Here is a 21186-nt window from a genome sequence, read left to right as displayed (position 1 = left end):
TTATGCTATAGGCAACTAACATCACTGCTAAATATATGAGGAATAACATAAGAGCTATAATATATGGCGCTTAAAGTGAGAATATTCCTTTAATCAATAAAGCTTTATCATTCTCGACAAGAGTTTCCTTCACAAATCTCACACGTGTATTGAATGGTTCATTAACAGTGAAAAAAAACAAATTTCAGCAGCAGATAACCATATACTGATTTGAACATGAATTTGTTCGATTTCTGGATGCAAAGTGTTGAATGAAAACCCACTCAACTGAATAGGTCGAAAAAAAAAACAACAACTTTCAACAAATAGTAAATTTTACCATAATCATTCAACTTAATAAATAAAAGCCGCCCTATGAAAAAATAATCCTGTGTACCTAACTCCTACTAGGAAATGATATAAAATCGTACTCTTATCATTCTCCCTCTATATCTCTATATGTACAATATTTGTTTGGTTGAGTTCTTCCTATGATATAATGATCTCAATGATAACACGAATAGAGGATTAATTATGTTATGTTAACTATATCAAATTTCTGCTTCATTAAATCTTCACCTAAAACTCACTACGCAAGTCGATGTTTCCTATGTAAACATGAGTGTCCGGGAGATTTATAGGTAATTACTAGTAGGAAATGAAGCAGACATAGATGAGTCGATCATTTCATTTTTTCCACTTATGAACCTCACAAAAATCCATTAATCCTAAGTACAGCCTTTTTATAATTGAAAAATGTGATATATGAATGTCCGACAGTATCGAAGTTTTGAATCATGAGGCTCGTATTGACTTAGTACTTGATGACTTCAACTGCAGAAGTTTAACTCCATTAGTTTTTTAAACTTGTGAAGACCCTTTTGAAAAAATAGTTAACTACATTTGATTTTTCATGAAAATGCATGTCTGAAAAAAGAATTCTTGAATTTGTTCCTTAAAAACTGACACTAACAGAAGCTTCAAGCCAAAAGGGATCTTAAGTTTTATTATGAAACAAGTTGTGTTTAATATGTTTATGTTTTGAGATCTGACTGCTCACTTCTGACTAGCATAGCTCATAAATATGCTAGCTATAGCAATGAAATCAGTACAGATTGTGCTTGACACCATATTGTACCTACTTATATTCACCATGAAGGAGTGAGATACTCTGTCGATGCAATATAGCCTGTCCTAAATGGGGCTTATATTTAAGATGACTGAAATGCTAATAAAACATAAGATTTTTAACGATTTGGCTTCAAAATTTGCTAACCACACCACCAGCTTCCTTCAGCTGAGCTGTGCGTCGGTGGAAAAGGGGTTGAAGCCAGCTCCCTTACACCTAACACCCAAACATCTCGTTTCCACCCCCCTGCACCTGGTCGCAGTTCCCAACGTGGTTGTTTTTGAGCCTAGCAAAACAACTCCCCCACTCGATACACCTGTCCGTGGAGTAAAATAGTAGTGGGTCGTGCTCTCTGAGGTTACTTTATACTTGAGCACTTTAACGTGAACTGTTCCATTGAACGAACGCAGATAGAGAGCGGAATATCCGATTATATACAAGTTCACTAACGTGAAGTTGTTCCTTCTGCTACTTCGAACCTATTAAAAAGACGATAACAAGGACAAGACAAGTGTCAGTGATTAAATGCATGCAGTCTGTTCATCAGTGTGAACTAACTGCCTATGGAAGGAATTGATCGTTGTCGAATTGCGGTGAAATATTGACCGGAAAAATTCCGAGCAAAGGGTTGAAACTTTTCGAGTGGATTTATCAGAGGAATATTGTGCACTTGCAGTGATTTGTGACTGAGTTTCTTGTGCCATTTATTTGAGTGTGGTTGCTTCTGGTGATTGAAAGACTGTTGGTGAGTAAATAATCAAAATCAACAGTAGGAAGAGAAGATGACATTTTCCTGATGATCCTCATTCCTCAGATATGTTGACCCCATGATCGAGGATTCAGAAGATTCCACTTATCTTAAGATCCTATATACTCTCAGTTTCATCTGAACTATTCGAAGAGCTGATTTTTCAAGAAGGAGAGTCGCGGAATACTTGGCAAGGCCTGAGGAAAATTTATTCAATAAAACTTTATCATACGTATTGCCTCACAATTTCAACTGAAATTTTCCTTCGAAAAGAAAAAATCCTTATCTTTTCTAAGCGTGTCTTTCGAAATATATGATAATCGCTTTGAAACCAGCTGAGATGTGACCTTATCGTTTTACAATCGATAAATTGAAAAATTTCATCTCAGTTATAATCCTTTTTGAGAATCAACTTAAAAAAAGGTGATGAAAGCAATGCCAGTATCACTTAGGTACAATAAATTACAAATCAATGTTTTAGACCTTCCCCAACTTTAAACTAAAATTGTGGAGGTTCCAGAAATGGAAACACATTAGAGATTTACTGAAATTCTCTAAGAGTCATCTTTTTCTGTCTTGAGCTCAACAATGAAACGATGTTGATATTGTTACACTCAGAAATCAAATTTAACAGAAGTATACCCAAAAGCGAGCCCAAAAGCCTCTTGATCTCATCATTCTTTACCTTGTCCAATCACCTTACCACCCTTACCATCAAATAAACTGAAAGAGTTTTACTGCCTGCCACAGGAAAACACATTCTCTTAATTCAAAAAACCTTTCCACATATCAGCATACTATAATATGCGTTTTCTTCAAGGATATAAGATGCATTGGTTTCAGGTTGAACATTGATTGTGTAAACATATTCAACAAAAAACTACAACACACCTGAAACAATAATAAAAAAAATGATTATTGAACACGTATAGTTTATGTGTTGTCATCAAGTTCTTGCACTATATCAATACTAATGATTTGATGAGAATATATATCATAAGGAAGCAGGTTTCAACCTGTTTTTGGTATACGAAACCCAAGTTTCTTCGTGGAAGAAGCCATCTTCTATACCCTCCCAAAATTCCAGTTCGAATTATCTGATAATGACTATCAAGACCTTAGGTACTAGTGACTAACCTAATTACTTCCGTTTTCCCTTAGATTACCTTTATCATTCCCTGGAAGTTATCAAAATAATCTAATCATTCAAGAATGATAGAAGTGGAACAAAAAGTCACCTACAATGGCTTCCAATTTCTATACTGTCGAAATATAAGAATTTTCTTGATTTCAAGATCAATTCCATGTTGAGATCAATGCATGGCAGATTTGAAAAAAATTGGATCGAGGAAAATCTGTCGACATATAAAAAATTTCAAATATTACTCACACAAATTTCACCTAAAACTATGCGCTAATATGAATGAATTCAATCGTTTTTCTGCCTCAATCTCCAGACTCTAGAGCCCACCAAACGTAAGCCTGCTGCATCTGTTATTTTCTGTCATCATTCCTCATCCTGTAGTTGAAATATATGATTCCAAACAGTCCTGAAAACAACTCAAAAAGGCTCTCAAAAGGAGCTTGCTGGTAATACGTAATTCAAGCAAATATTCATTGATTTTATATTTCTGGCAGAGCTGCTTTGAACCAACCACTCGTGTGAAGTAGATGCTTACTTTTCGAAAATACAAATAATTTTTTGCATACAAAATGAATTCAAAAGTTTAATGGAGAAAACAAATGTTTTATGTGCTATATGACTCGAAAAAGCTTCATTCTGAATTGATACTGAGATAAATCTCATAAGATGATGGAAATTCTGAGTATAGTACTCTACGGCCCGTATTAATAGTCAGATCTCAAGTATTGAGAATATCTTGAGTAGCGTCTTGAGTATTCAGTCTAATTAATAAATTTGACTTGAGACTCTGTCAAGATGACGTCTCAATCGGCGATCTCACTTGAGTAGGCGCTTATTAATAAATGTGACTCAAGTCCTCGAATGATCTCAAGATAGGTTTTGGAAACGTCAAATTTTGAGTATGGTCGAACCCTGACTCAAGATGATCTCAAAATGAAAGTTGGGTTGGTTTGCTCTGTGAACTGTTAGAAATTTAATTGTCTTTTGTGCTTCCAAAAATCGGCGTTATTGAAGTCAATATGGAATCCATGGATGTGGTCAACTACTACGACGAAAGCGATTTCATGAAGTTTATCGCAACAGAAAATCAGACTTCAATTAAAGTCCAAGGCATTGTTGGCCTAATACAGAATTTTTGGATATTGTCGCAATATGGACTAGAATCATGCATGACTCCAGGATCTTTCAAATATCCAGAGTTCACATGAGGTACACACAACGAGTACTGGATGGGCGTCTTCTTGGGTATAATGGTTACCATTATACCCATTTTACTAACACCCATAACATCTCCACCACAAGACGCTCCATCAATAAGGTACAAAAGAGATTGACAACAAAGTTGTTTCTGTAATCAATGCTACTTCGCGATCTGGTCGAAAAACAATCTCTTCATCAACATCCCTTTTAATTAATTTCGCGACTGAATTTATACCCCGAGATCCTATCTGGACCACATGCATCGGCGGTTGATCAAATATGTGACATATTTCGTTCGTTCGATATTGAAAAACCTGCTTCGTTACACTTTATTGTGAGCCACAGTATTGAAAAAATATCAAGAAAAAATAAAAATACTAATTTCTCTTTTCGTTTTGTAGTCTCAAGTATATTTCAAGACCATTACTCAAGACATTCATAAGTTGAGATTCAAATCTCGTTACTTGAGATAGTATCAAACTGATAATGACTTGATATGAGTTTATTAATTAGCCGACATCTTGAGATGCTGTCACTATCTTGAGAAAGTATCAACTGAGATAGGTCTTGAGACCCGTTTTGAGATCTGACTATTAATACGGGCCTACGAGTTCTACAAAACATATTTTTTTCTTGCCATTTTTTACTATTCGATCTGGATAAAAAGATGTGGCCATTTTTCATGATGAGCTTAGCCATCGCTGAAGAAACAAAATTACCTTCAGAATAACAAGCTAAATCTGCAATACTAAACATCTGTGGACATTTCGACAGAGTTGCATTCATCCAAAATATTCAATTTTTCGAATATCACAGATATTTTTTATTCTTGACTATCGAATTACTTCTAAAATAGTCAAATATTCATAAGTGCGCGTTTAACTTACTTCCAAGAGTTGGGTTCTGTGAATTTCTGGTATTTTTATGATATGTAGTGGTCACAATTTTCAAGCACTCTGGTGAGTGTTCTGTGTATTGTTTTTCATCGAAAAAAACTGCATAATTCCAAAAAAATCCCAATTCGAAAGAAGGCACAGTTCTAATAGTAATAAAAACCATATTTTCCTGCATTCTTCGATTTATCTGAAATGATACCCTCCATTTTTCAATTCTGATAACTGACCAGCAGAAAACAATCCTTCTTTTTCTCCCAGTTGGAAAACCATAATCATAAATCGAAAATCCTCGCAGTCTTCCAATGTTGACAAACGATCCATGTATAAATCGTTATCGCCAGAAATTAACTTCAATCTCGGACTCCAATTTCAAAAAAACATCGCGAAGTTTCCTCTTTCTCGACTGGTCCGACTGTGCGAAACCGGGATTGTAACAATAAAAACCAATTTGTAATATTTCAAATTCAGGGTGACGACGAAAGTGAAATATTGAGCAGTAAATTTCGCGGTTATTTATAAGTGAAATACGGCTTCGCTGAGATGTTTTACTGCGAAACTGTTGCTGTTAAGATCGGCCATGCTTAAAATTTCCCTTTGAAACTTATATCATTTCCGTGACTTCCGAGGCCGGTTTGCAGCAATAACGCTTTATGCTTCTGCGTTTTCTGAGCGGGTCGAATTTTATTTTGCCGCAGTGTTTCCTCCATCCTGTTTTCATCCAAGAATACCCTTGAATAGATTCATGACGCTTTCCCCAAGATATATGGATTCTTACAGCAGTCTCTAACTTCCTACGAAAGTTTTTTAAAGAGGTCAACATTTTTTCACGATGGTCTCCCATATTCCTCATAGGGTTATAAAGGAAAGACCCATCAAGGAAATGAATCCAAAAAAAATATGCATGATGAGTGAAAAAAACCAGGAAGTTTCAACTGAACCCAACTTTTTGGGAATTTTTCGATGGTCATCTTTAGAGTGATTTATCTTCCAGGAAAATTATCGTAGATCTTAACGTGATACATGTTTTGAAAGAGTAACTCTTCTAGTAATAAATCTGAGAAATTTATCCATTTCGGCACAACCGTTCGGTCTTGAGGAAGTTTTAATTGAACCCAACTTTTTGGGAATTTTTCGAAGGTCATCTTGGGAGTGATTTATTTTCCAGGAAAATTATCGTAGATCTAAACGTGATACATATTCTGAAAGAGTAGCTCTTGTAGTAACAAATTTGAGAATTTCATTCATTTCGGCACAACCGTTCGGTCTTGACGATTTCTCAAGTGAAATTTGCACTTTTTGAAAAATGCTATTTCTGAGATGAAAACCTAAACGAAGGGAGATAGGCTTCCGAAATTGCTCGCAATAGATTCAGCGTGTTCGAAAACCCATATTTTTATACCAAAATTTCAAATATCTGGCCTTGTTTAGTAGAAAATATTTTTTTTTGTTTTTCCACTTTTCATTTTGGAGTTGACTTCGAAGAACTCTCTGGAATGCGATTCTCTATCGAATCATCAACTGTTTGGTTGTCTAGAATCTTCAAAACAAATTATATGTACTCCATATCCTAAGACAGTAATAGAATATCCTGATTTTCACACAGAGTAGCAAATATGTTATTTTAGGGGGGTCTAACCCCTTGCTCATTTTTGATCCAAAAAACTAGATTTTCGAAATCGAGTTTATGTGCTAGGGTGGAAGCCTAGGCAACGCTGATTATATAAACAAAAATCCCAATTGGATCTGACAAATATAACGCGAGACATCGCAGATTGAAATTTGGAATTTTTGAGAAATGCCATTTCAAGGATGAACTTCTAAACGAAGGGAGATGGGTTCACGAAATTGCTTGGAATAGATTCAGCGTATTAGAAAAGCTATATTTTCATACCAAACTTCCGGAAATCTGTTCAAGAAAAAATTGAAGTTTTGTTCTTCCATTTTTCATTTTCAGTTCAATTTGAAGGGCTCTCTTTAGTGCAATGCTCTATTGAATCTTGAAATGTTTGGTTTTCTGGAAACTACTAAACAACAAATGGTACCGTGGTAGGACAACCTGACTATTAGATAGAAAAACACAGAACCTCTACGAGGGTTAAAAGGGTAATTTTTTGTGCCACAAATAGATACCTACACTTTCAAAAAGTGATAATGGCAAATGCTTTTCACTAAACAGTCTTCATTTTCCACTCTCAAAGTTGGAATTCAATGCCTTTAGTCAAGAAGACTAAACGTTCACAATTATTATTAAAGTGTCTCTATATCAATGTTTACAATTTGCAGAAACCCAGTGCTAATTTAATTGTTTGAATTATCAATTACCTCAATTCTCATTCTTCAATCGTTTCAACTGCCGAAGATTCCAACATTGATTTATGCATCAGGTATAAAAATCCCATCAGTATCTATCTACCTGAAGACTGACTTGAGGAGATCTTCATAAATTGCTCATCTAGGTCAGTGGGCTGTTTGCTTTTGTGATGAACTGGGACAAATTGGTAATTGGGAACCTGGTTCTTAGTTTACGGAAAATCGACAATCTGGTCTGAGAATATTACGAAATTGTCAATCAATTCAAATAGTTTCCTCATGGATTTTCAATACGAATACATCGCCTATTTTCCTTCTACGGATTCTTCGACACAACAACTTGAATTAACGATTATACAGGGTTTTCCTTTAAAGAAGTAATTAATTTTTGTGTTGAGATTTACGAATGTTATACATTTTTGACGAAAGATCCATGTGACATATGGTGAACTATATGTGGCTGTTGAGGATAATAAAGGATAATAAGACTTCCTTAGGTCATACAGGAACAGCTGTAAGGAAAATCTCACTCACAAAGGAATTGTGTAATTCTTGAGCATTTGACTCAATAATTCGCAGAGAATTTCTCACATTCTCCTGTAATTCGAATGCTTCAGCATATCAATCATTCAACTGATTCAACTCATGATTCCTTATTCTACGCACTGCAAGAGTGATTGCATCATTTACACTCTGAGGCTCCTCTGGTTATCGATGATGAGACAAATGTCTTTATCTTTAATCCATCAATTTGTTGGTAATGAATGATTCGAATATCAATGCGTAAGTCTTCAAACTTGACTTAATCGAATTATGGAAGAAGAACTTCCCAAGCTTTCTGTCATAATTTGACTCTTGTCTCTGTTGAAATGTCCTACTATTGTCTTAGGACATGGAGTGTATGAAACTCACTCTGTTGCTTCCACCAAACCTAACAGTTGATGATTTCATAGAGAATTGCACTCCAGAGAGCACTTCAAAGTGAACTGGAAAATGAAAAATGGAAAAACAATAAATTCGATTTTTCTCTAAACAGTGTCAGATATCTGAAATTTTGGTATGAAAATATAGGTTTTCGAATACGCTGAATCTATTGCAAGCATTTCCGAAAGCCTATCTCCCTCCGTTAAAATTTTCATCTCGGAAATGGAATTTTTTAAAAATTGCAAATTTCAATCTGCGATATCTCCTGTTATATTCGTCTGATCCAATTAGGATTTTCGGTTTCGTGATCAGCGTTGATAAGGCTTTCATCCTAGCATAAAAACTCAATTTCGAAAATCTCGATTTTTTGGGTCAAAAATGAGCAAGGGGTTAGACCCCCCTAAAACGACCTATTTGCTCCTCTGCATGAGAATCAGGGTGTCCCACTACTGTCTTAGGACATGGAGTGTATAAAACTCACTCTGTTGCTTCCACCAAACCTAACAGTAGATGATTTCATAGAGAATTGCACTTCAGAGAGCACTTCAAAGTGAACTGGAAAATGAAAAATGGAAAAACAATAAATTCGATTTTTCTCTAAACAGTGTCAGATATCTGAAATTTTGGTATGAAAATATAGGTTTTCGAATACGCTGAATCTATTGCAAGCATTCCCGAAAGCCTATCTCCCTCCGTTAAAATTTTCATCTCGGAAATGGAATTTTTTAAAAATTGCAAATTTCAATCTGCGATATCTCCTGTTATATTCGTCTGATCCAATTGGGATTTTCAGTCTCGTAATCAGCGTTGATAAGGCTTTCATCCTAGCATGAAAACTCAATTTCGAAAATCTCGATTTTTTGGGTCAAAAATGAGCAAGGGGTTAGACCCCCCTAAAACGACATATTTGCTCCTCTGCATAAAAATCAGGGTGTCCTACTACTGTCTTAGGACATGGAGTGTATGAAACTCGCTCTGTTGCTTTCACCAAACCTAACAGTTGATAATTTCATAGAGAATTGCACCCCAGAGAGCACTTCAAAGTGAACTGGAAAATGAAAAATGGAAAAACAATAAATTCGAGTTTTCTCTAAACAGTGTCAGATATCTGAAATTTTGGTATGAAAATATAGGTTTTCGAATACGCTGAATCCATTGCAAGTATTTCCGAAAGCCTATCTCCCTCCGTTAAAATTTTCATCTCGGAAATGGAATTTTTCAAAAATTGCAAATTTCAATCTGCGATATCTCCTGTTATATTCGTCTGATCCAATTGGGATTTTCGGTTTCGTAATCAGCGTTGATAAGGCTTTCATCCTAGCATGAAAACTCAATTTCGAAAATCTCGATTTTTTGGGTCAAAAATGAGCAAGGGGTTAGACCCCCCTAAAACGACCTATTTGCTCCTCTGCATGAGAATCAGGGTGTCCCACTACTGTCTTAGGACATGGAGTGTATGAAACTCACTCTGTTGCTTCCACCAAACCTAACAGTAGATGATTTCATAGAGAATTGCACTCCAGAGAGCACTTCAAAGTGAACTGGAAAATGAAAAATGGAAAAACAATAAATTCGATTTTTCTCTAAACAGTGTTAGATATCTGAAATTTTGGTATGAAAATATAGGTTTTCGGATACGCTGAATCTATTGCAAGTATTTCCGAAAGCCTATCTCCCTCCGTTAAAATTTTCATCTCGGAAATGGAATTTTTAAAAAATTGCAAATTTCAATCTGCGATATCTCCTGTTATATTCGTCTGATCCAATTAGGATTTTCGGTTTCGTGATCAGCGTTGATAAGGCTTTCATCCTAGCATGAAAACTCAATTTCGAAAATCTCGATTTTTTGGGTCAAAAATGAGCAAGGGGTTAGACCCTCCTAAAATGACATATTTGCTCCTCTGCATGAGAATCAGGGTGTCCTACTACTGTCTTAGGACATGGAGTGTATAAAACTCACTCTGTTGCTTCCACCAAACCTAACAGTAGATGATTTCATAGAGAATTGCACTCCAGAGAGCACTTCAAAGTGAACTGGAAAATGAAAAATGGAAAAACAATAAATTCGATTTTTCTCTAAACAGTGTTAGATATCTGAAATTTTGGTATGAAAATATAGGTTTTCGGATACGCTGAATCTATTGCAAGTATTTCCGAAAGCCTATCTCCCTCCGTTAAAATTTTCATCTCGGAAATGGAATTTTTAAAAAATTGCAAATTTCAATCTGCGATATCTCCTGTTATATTCGTCTGATCCAATTAGGATTTTCGGTTTCGTGATCAGCGTTGATAAGGCTTTCATCCTAGCATGAAAACTCAATTTCGAAAATCCCGATTTTTTGGGTCAAAAATGAGCAAGGGGTTAGACCCCCCTAAAATGACATATTTGCTCCTCTGCTTGAAAATCAGGGTGTCCTACCACTGTCTTAGGACATGGAGTGTATAAAACTCACTCTGTTGCTTCCACTAAACCTAACAGTAGATGATTTCATAGAGAATTGCACTCCAGAGAGCACTTCAAAGTGAACTGGAAAATGAAAAATGGAAAAACAATAAATTCGATTTTTCTCTAAACAGTGTCAGATATCTGAAATTTTGGTATGAAAATATAGGTTTTCGAATACGCTGAATCTATTGCAAGCATTTCCGAAAGCCTATCTCCCTCCGTTAAAATTTTCATCTCGGAAATGGAATTTTTCAAAAATTGCAAATTTCAATCTGCGATATCTCCTGTTATATTCGTCTGATCTAATTGGGATTTTCGGTTTCGTAATCAGCGTTGATAAGGCTTTCATCCTAGCATAGGTGGGTATTTCTTTGGATGCTAACATCACAGGGACTATCAATTTTCTGTGTTGTTCAAACCTAGAATTTTCTAGTGACCCATTTACGTAATCCACACTACATTTACACTGCCATTTTCATCAACCGAGACAAAACACTTCAAAAAAATCGCAATGACTCTCCAAGAAACTGGCCATTCCATCCAGTTTATAGGTTTCAGTGTATTTCCACACAACAAATATCCATTTGGCCTTGTTTGTGTAAAACAGTATGTTTTGCCAAAATATATTTCCAGTCTAGCAGTCTGTGGTCGTTCTGGAGCTATGCCAAAGTGGTTACCAACTGTAAATCTTTATTTATGTCTCCCAGTGATCATCTTCAAAGTATGCCATTCATGAATTTCAAAAGTACAGACCCACTTTCGTTATTCATAGTCATCTTTTCCAATTTCGATCAATTTTTTTTCAGGTTTGAGAGGGAAATGTTCCATACTAGATCTACGATAATTAAACAGTCAAAGATCAAATTAAATATTTATGTCTAAATAAAAACAAAACGTTTGTTGATACCTACAAGTGCGGCGTATTCATCATAATAAACCATTGACCTCTTTCGTCAATAATTCACACCAACATTTCAGATAAAAGTCTTAATGACTTCTGGAGATAACTCTAATATCTCGAACGAGATTTTGAAAGGAAAAATTTCCTGGAACAGATATTTTGAATATTTTAAAAGCTGGGTTATTTCTAATCGGTTTAGTATCTATTGCATCAATTTTGAATTATCTATAATTCCAGATATGTATACGTGAAACATGTAATGGTGTCTGAATGATTTTTTTTCGGAATTGATGGGCAAAGACCACGTCTAATGATGGGATAGGCCCCATTATCTGATACCTTGCTAATTGGGTACCATTATCAACTTGTGACCATATAAGCATACCAACCTCCCACGTGTTGATGTGTGTAGAGCAGTGAGAGCTCTGTATAATCTCGAAAAAGGCTGAAACAAGATTTGTAGCAACTCAAGACAAACAGGAAACATATTTGATCTAAATTAAACCATAATTTCGACAATGGTAGATGTAAATACTTCAACGACCAGCACATCAAAGTCAGAATTGTGGAAGATACCTTTTAATCAGTTGTCCAAAACTACCTGCTTGTCTTTGTGAAGGGGAAACACCTCTGACCGGAATTGACAGTGAGTCATCAAGTAATGCCCCCAGTGTGGTATTTTACTAATGACGCACTGCTGATGGTGCCCCAAACGAAATTTCGTTAATGTGTTAGCCTTAATTGAAACACTTTCATTTCACGTTTTTGGAATTTTAACAGTTATTATGTAGTTCGAAACAATTGGGTCATTGCCACAGTGATTTTCACGGAATATGTTGGAGATGATGGCTCATTAATTTATCCGCAAGATGAGGTAACGAAATAGATTTTTTTCAATATACACTCAGAACAACAGACAATAATGATTGCTTCATTAAGCATCTATTAACTCTTGGAGATGTAGTAGTTAAACAGTATTCCGTTACATTAGGTATATGTATTAACTCTGATATATCTCTTCGATAAGTATTTCAGCAAATTAATAGTTTTTGAGCCCCTCAAGTTCAATTCATAAATGAACAGTTTAAAATTTCATCCACAATATCTTGAAAGAATACAATTGTTACATGAACATCTCTCAGTATTTTGATGTCTTCGAAATTTTCGACGTTTGATTGAATGAAACTTTATAAAACTAATTTTACAAGTGTTTTCTCTCAATTCTCTATTGTTTACTTCTTAGACTTCGAAAATCAAGAATCGAGGTGTAACTTCTGCCTGTTTTTTTCTGAAAAAAACAACGATAAAATGATATTCATTGTACCCCCACCATCATGATTCTAGAATGATATTCAAGTCAAAGATGTTAACAAGTAGCAAAGACTTCATTTGAATACTCCACCCATCGATTTTACTGAATATTATCACGTACAAACTATGAAACAATTTTATCTCTGGCATTCCCCTGAAGTAAGAAATATATCTTGAGTACTTTCATTTCATGAAATGGGAAAAAAAACACAGGCCAGGAGTTGAGTGAAAGAGCGAATTGCTTGGATTGGTATTGACATTGAAATTGGAATATTTTATTCAAATGGTGCATGTTTGATGCATTATTCAGTAGTATTATTAATAATTGCATTAATTTATTGTGGGTTGGATTGGCTGGAGTAAAACGGTCACTCAACTATCTCTCACTGGAGCGTTTCCATTCTAATTTCCTTAGGGAGGCATCAGGTAACGGATTATTTGACACATGACACATAACGTGGTGTTATGTCATAATTTATGCAACGATTAAATGTCAAAAATGGGTCATCATGGGATTTTCAATGATGCAAACTGTTCTCCAACAAATAGCTCTATATAGCAAATACATTAGGAAATATCTACAAATAAATTGGGTAGAAAACAGCCCAACCACCTACACATTCATTCCACATCTCCGTTGTCACTGAAATTTCATTTTGTGGGGGTCCTTTTCTATTTTTCCTCAGGGATTTCTTATTATACCTTCAGAGTGCAATACTGTGTACTGGGGATGTTCCCTGTTCTTTCAATATTGATGGAACCATAAAGTCAGGAAGCTCACTTTGGGTCCTTTAAACCTTCTTAGGATATATACTGGGAGCTTCTCCCCTTCATAAAACGAGCATCCCTTTTTTTTCATTCGTCCATCGGAGGACCAAATTGGTTTCCTACACGAGAAGTGACAGCCTGTTTATTCTCATTTTGAAATGTTGGGGATTATTCTCCAATGGAAACCCTTCATCATCAGCGATATGACAGTTCTATTCCAAGCCTCGTAGAAGGTACATGACAAACTTCCCAGTTATACATGGAAAGTTAATAATTTAGAAGAGAGATAAATTTTTTTACAAAATAGTAAATACTAGAGATCCACTTCAACATATAGTAGGTCCAATACAAATCAAGGAATGTAAGTCCTCATTGTCCATATCGCTCACGGAATTTATCGTCACCTTCTTTAAAGTAATCAGCACCATTATGTTGTAAACTTACCGACAATTGAAAGTTTCAGTTCGTAATAGTTGCATAAACTAATTAACTTTCTCAGAAAAGTTTTTACTTTCTCGATGCATCATTTCAGCCACAAACAGCCGAGTATCAACAGACAGGATAGCTCTCCGATACGTCATTTAAATTCAGGTTCCCTCAGCCTCAGAGTAATATGTCTAGGTATTATTCCACAGAGCGACAGAAATAGCATTTTACCGGATATCCGTATGAATTTGTCGAGCTTCGTAAAGCATGAAGATCCACCGGATATCTGCAGCTCCTGGAGCTTGAATTCAAAGGAAGAAATGTTATCATGACGATCTTTTTCGAGACGGTTTCCTCTTACTTCAGCAGGATATATTTGCGGATGATAATTCAGAAGACAATGAATAACTGATCGATGAATTTTTTTGTGAGTCATTGTGGAATTTTAAGATCGCACATTCCTCGACGGTTCATCTCACACAGATGTCTCTGCTTCGCACGGTGTTTTCAGGAAGTCTTCTGATTAACGAAACTTTCCAAATCTGCAATAGGGAATTTGGACCTTGAATTCTTCTCCCGATAGCATAATCTGATGTAGTCACTCTCCTGAGCTCGAGACACACTAAAAACCCTTAACTGCTTCTTGAATATTGGTTCCGGGCATTTGCCTATGAACCGTTCATCTCTTAGTCGGTTTTCTTCTCGCACACTATCGTGCTGGGATTTATGTGTTTATCCTCTATTGGATAACACTTCATTGGATTTTGAATAAGTTTCTGTTCTTATTTTCATCTCTTTTTAATTGATCTCTTGGTCTCCGGTAAATTCGATTTTCCTTTTGTTTTCCTCTGGGTCGTAGTCCACTAGTCTCCTGAGTTCTTGATTCGGATGGTTTTTCGCTGTTTCGAATAATTTCTCTGCTTTTCTGTTAATGACTTCCGTTATGGTTTTCCATTTTAGGTCCTTATAAATCTGTCTATTCCTGAGAAACCAAGTGCATCTATTGCACATCGTAGCAGCTTGTTTTCAGTGGCCTGAATTATTTTGATATGGCTCTTTGCCGCGAAACCCCAGGCAACTGATCCATAAGTCAGTTGAGACCTAGCAACGCCTTTGATTATCTTCAATTTAGTCTCTTTCGACATGTGGCTTCTTCTTCCTATCAGAGGGTAGAGTCTATTCATCGCTGCTTTCGTTATGTCGATTGCTTGTTTGATATGACTTTTCCAAGTAAGTCCTTTGTCAAGCGTTATTCCTAAATATTTGGCTTCATTTTTCCAGTCGATTTCTTCGCCGTCAACTTCTAGATTCGTTGTGGGTCGCAGTCTTCTCTTCTGCAGTAATATTGCTTGGCTCTTTTGTCCATTGAGTTTGATTTTCCACTTTATGCACCAGTCATTTGTTTCGTCAATCGTTTCTTGTAGAACTCGTTGTATTACTTCTGGGTTGCGGTGTCGAGTTGCTATGCCTGTGTCGTCAGCATATAACGTAAGCATGGTTCTTGGATTCTTCGGAATACCGTGAATGTATATGTTGTACAGTAGTGGCCCAAGTACTGACCCTTGGGGTACTCCTAGCTTGTTTATTTTGGAATCTCTCTGTAATGTATTCTGTGAGCCTTAATAATTGTTGCTCTGTTGAATGCTCTCTTCTGAATCCGAACTGTTCTGGTGGTATTAGTTTCAGATTTTCGGTTTCCTCATTCAGCCTCGTGGCTATAATTCTTTCTACTACTATTCCTAACGCCGACAGTAGACTTATCGGTCTGTAGTTTTGTGGGAACTTCTTCTCTTTGAATGGTTTATTGAACACTATGACTTCCGCTGTTTTCCATTTTTCTGGGTATAGTGTTCTGTCCTCATGATTCCATTCGCAATATTTGATAGAGCGGCTATGCCTTTTCTAGGTAATTTCTTTAACATAACATTCGTTATTTCATCGCTTCTGGGAGCTTTCCTCTTCTTCAAACTTCTAATTATTTCCCTGATTTCATTTGGCGATGTTCTATTTGTCTATTTCAGCAGCCGCTGATAATTAATCCATTTCTTCATCATTTTCTTCAACCAGTTCTTCCAAATCTTCATTATCGTCGTCTATCCTGTAATTTATTCTCGTATCAGTATAATGTACTGATGATTATAGGGCCTACATTGAAAATCTTCATATGCCACGCTTTTTTTTTGACAGATCAAACTAACCCCATCAAAATGAATGGACAGATGAATAAATATCATCAGATATATTCGAACGCAATATGCCATTTTCAAAACGCAAAAATTCGCTTCTTGTGGGCAAGGTCTCAAGGTAAATAGATGATTGTTAGCAACCTACCCGTTCAATTACACTTAATAGATGCTATTTCCACATCTGCTGTCAATTCCATCAATGGTATGGATCAATGAATCCACATAATTATATCCTCGACATGATTATGGCATTTGGCTTGGTGTTAGGTGTGATTAAAGCAGAATTCTGGATTCTGATCACGAAAGAAATACAGTAAACATGATTGCAGTTGTCGAACACGCCGGTGCTGAATTCAAATCGCCATGTCCTATAAAAATCGCCGGTTTTGTGCTTGTCTTCGTACAGGAACTCCAGTGGATTAGATCAGATTGAAAACAGGATATCACAGGTATTCAGGATCATATTTGTTGTGGTTCTATTCGTTCAGCATTTATCCAGTTGACAGCGAAGATTAGAGAGTCATAACATTCCTTCGACAGACAGGTATCTATCCCATTTTTTATATAAAATAGAGTTCTTAAATGAAAACAGTTTATCCCAATATTTCATATCTCAGACAGTTTGTTTTTGTATCGCATAAAGCTTATTCATTATGGATGGTGTTTTTATCCCTTTTTCAAAAGGAATGTTGGTATGGACGAGTCCAATTAATTCTTTATCAGCTGTTGACCAAGTCATTTATTTTCATTCATGAAAGTCATTGCGTTTTATGAATGCATAGAACAACCAACGTAGAAATCGATGAAACCTCAATGACAAATCTAGAACATCATAATCTTATGCGATTGTAGAGAATTAGGGCATAGTCCAATTACCCTTAATGTACTGAGAGTACTCAATGAAATGGCCTTCGTTTAATTGGAGTTTTTCATCGATTAGTTCAGTTTACTTCAGAATATCCTTTTTTTCACAATTTCTCTCATTGCTTCGTCCATTTTTCAGAATTTAGTGGACATTTTTAATTGTGATTTATCGATGTTTAATATGTTGGGAAATCTCATGAAAAGAAATGGATTTTTCAGAATGTTCCATGCTGATTTCAATTCTCTTCCCATTTTCTTACCTCAATCACCTCATTAGGATAAATATCGACGTCATTTCTCGACATTACAGTTGAGACGTAGGTAAGATTGGCACAAATCAATAACGAAAAAATTCCAAACAATAACTACCAGTTTATAAATCGTGCAAAATTGACGTAAATAATAACAAGAGTGACATATAGGAAATTCTCCAGACCACATATATCGATAAAGAACGAATATTATCCAGAAATTTAATTGATTGTCTATAGATTGCGAAGTCAAACAATCAATAATCGTAGATAACGACCAGATCAAGGAAGAATTTTTTGATTTGTTTGTTGAAATCGTATAGTATGAATTGATTGGACAATTTTTTCGTTTGGCTGAAGAATGGCGTTTATTTTTTGGACTAATTAATGAGTTGTGTGAATAAATTCAAGGGTCATTTGAATGAAGCCGATAGATTCATTTGACAATGGTGTTCTTACATTGCAATTATACAGTCCTACGTAAACTCAACACCTGGATTTTCCTATTCTAAATTGAAAATATGGGAAATCGTATCGAGTACTATCTGACCCCAAAATTTTGCTTCAAAATACCCATCGTGAATTTTTGAGAACTCGTTGCCAAATTTGACGCTACTGGTTCAGTCGAGAACAAAAAGAATGTGCATGAAAGAGACGAAGAGAGGGACGTGGCTGTCTCAGGTCATATAGCAATTTATCCGGCCTTTAGTACTAGGAAATTGTCCGATATACCTGGTGTTTCACGCACAGCAATCATGAGAATCCTTACAACATTAATTTTATCCTTATAAGTGGTCAGTGAAATGAAATTGTAGAATGTAGAAGACCATCAAACGATCATTTTCCAACAAATGGCTCACCACTGCATTTTGTTCAACGAACTTCAGTTTTGGTCCATTTGAAAAGTATAATTGAAAATCGAAATGTTAATGAGTTGATAAATAGAATAAGCTTACATAATCATTTCCTGAATACACCGGATATCATATATCAAAGAGAAGATATCGCGAGATTTTAATCTTCTTCTCCCTTCACATAATCTTAATATGAAATATCGATTAATACAGATGTGGATAGCGCACGTGTGGATTCATTTAGAACTTGTCTGCCTTCTGTTGATTTATGAATGAGAAAAAATAGAGGAAACTGATTCTCGTGCCAAATTGTGCAGATCCATGATGAATTTGCCTGACAATCACTGTCTTTGAAATGTTGGCGTGTACTCCATCTGTTAATGGACCATGATTTAATGATCTTAGGACTCACTTGAAGCCGCCTTATGAGCGTTATCATAAAAAGTGGGTTCTCGCTAATGTCATCTAGAAGGGGCTAGAATGAAAGCAGAGTCTTTTATACGAAGTGACAGTAGACTATAAATAACATCGTTCTTGAGCTTTTGAAGGTTTGGAAAAGATTTACGCCGAAAAGGTTCAGAAAAATACTGCGTAATACACTGCGCAAAAAAATTAACGCACATTATGGAAATCTCAAATTTATTCTACAACTGAAGGTGTTCTCAATGATAATTATTTTTATCAGAATTATGCATGCATATGTTATCCACTTTCAACGGTTTTCTTCAATACAGATGTTTTTTCCCAGCAGAAATAAAAAAAGATGATATTATCAGATTTTGAATGTATTGGCTCCATTCTAAAATCAGTTGTTCTCGATCAATTCTAGTGATCAATAGTTTTTCTTTCGTTTGATTTTCTACACTTGATCGCTATGCAACGCGAAACACGCACTTTGACCCAAGAGGAATGTGCCCAAGCGGTAGTTTTGCGAGAAGAAGGGTGGACATACACAAGAATTGCAGAAAGGTTTGGAGTTTCCCATACAAGTGTGTCCAGAATGTTGCAGCGATTCAGGGAGGCAGGTATGAATGTCCGAAGACCAGGACAGGGTAGACCACGGGTAACAACTGCCATTCAAGAACGTTACTTGAGAGTTTCTTCGTTGAGACAACGGTTTGTAACCGCTCGACTCCTTCAAATTCAGCTTGAGCAAACTCATGAGGTGCAAATTAGCACTCAGACAATAAGAAATCGCCTCAGAGAATATGATTTAAGGCCTCGTGTCGCGGCAAGAGGCCCAGCTCTTACCCCAGCCCATCGAAGGGCGCGTTTGGATTTTGGCCTCCATTGGGAAGAGGCCGATTGGAAAAAAGTTCTCTTCACAGATGAGTCTAGATTCTGCCTCTACCATTGTGATCGACGTTCCCTTGTATACAGACGTCCACATGAAAGGTATGCTCAGGGCAATTTCCTGAATACTACTGGTTTCGGGGGAGGATCGATTATGGTATGGGATGGTTGTTGATATTGGAGCTATGAATGCTGATAAGTATGAAAGGAACATTCTTGAAGAGCATGTAGTGCCATTCGCCCCATACATTGGTGAAAATTTAATTTTTATGGACGATAATGCCAGACCCCATCGTGCGCGCATCGTTCAGGAGGTTGAAGTCTCTCGAATGGAATGGCCAGCAAAAAGTCCAGATCTCAATCCGATTGGGCAGGTTTGGGACAACCTTAATAGAAGGCTGAGAAGTTCAGAAAATCATCAAGCTACTCTTAATGACTTAGGAATCCAACTCGGAGAAATCTGGGAAGGATTAGATCAGAACATTTTAAGATCACTCATTTTGAGTATGAACCGTCGTTACCGAGCTGTAATTAACTCAAGGGTGGAAATACCAAGTATTAAATCACTTATCAGCATTTCAGTATTTTGAAAATTGTTCATTTCTCTTCTTTCACATGAGATTCGGTGAAATCCTGAATTTTTCTTCTATTTAATGTGTCTTGTTTCGTTCAAAACCTTCACGAGAGAACATAAAAAATAAGTTATAAATTCAATGTAGAGTTAACTTTCATTAAAATTGAGATTTTCAGAATGTGCGTTAATTTTTTTGCGCAGTGTATAAGTGTACATTAGGGGCTGAAAATAATTCGAATTTTTTCTTACGAAAACAATTTTTGAAGAAAAATCTTATGGGATTGTTGTTTCCAAACCCCAGAAATGAGGTGAAGTAGTTGGAGAAGTAATTCGAAGACTATCTTCTTAGTACATTATGTGGAGTTTCATTACCCAACCTTCTAAGCGCTGTATCTCCGAATGGTGGGTGATTTCTAAAAAAAATTATATGAAGTACCTCCCACTTATTAAAAAACATCCTGTATAATTTCGACAAAATAATTGCTGCCAGATTGAAGTGGAAAAGGCTCTTGTTCGCCTATTAGAGCCTTTTCCTTCATGTATAAACCGATGCATTAGATTTTGACCACTTGAAAACTTTTCCTTCCTATACTCAATTTTAAGATTTATTAGGGTAGATATGTTTTTATTCGGTTAATTACGGGATAGTTCATGAATTCTTAATTTAGTCACTGATCTCACATATAGGTATACAGAAAAGCTGTCTTAACCATACGGAAGTTACATAGTTCACTTCAATTCTCTAATTGATGCTTGCTCATCATCCGCATAAAGATGTATCATTATCATTGAAGCATTTATAATTTCCACGTTGTCTGGGGTTTCTTTTAATATGGGATTTCTCTTGGAGTTTCCCAAAACCAACTTTAATTTTGGATTGAAGAAGAGGGATTTTTTTATAATGGTTCATATTGTTCATTAAAAATTGAGGAAATGTTTAGGCCAATAATAATTCGTCCTTTCCAAATGGATCCTTCAACAT

The 21186-nt window shown here is 35.9% G+C and overlaps 1 protein-coding gene across 1 annotated transcript in view; it reads left to right on the top strand.

Annotated features, from left to right (window-relative positions):
- Nucleotides 1-1468: 1468 nt before the first annotated feature.
- Nucleotides 1469-21186, top strand: part of LOC123316924 — a 40261-nt gene continuing 20543 nt past the window's right edge. The window contains exon 1 of the mRNA XM_044903237.1: nucleotides 1469-1853. The gene's annotated coding sequence lies outside the window, so the exon portion shown is untranslated. The remainder of the gene's footprint in view (nucleotides 1854-21186) is intronic.

Source organism: Coccinella septempunctata, chromosome 7 (assembly GCF_907165205.1).
Source record: "Coccinella septempunctata chromosome 7, icCocSept1.1, whole genome shotgun sequence".
NCBI classification, from domain to species: Eukaryota; Metazoa; Arthropoda; class Insecta; order Coleoptera; family Coccinellidae; genus Coccinella; species Coccinella septempunctata.
The sequence above is the reverse complement of the archived record's forward strand: the minus strand, read 5'-3'. Positions and strand labels throughout refer to the sequence as shown.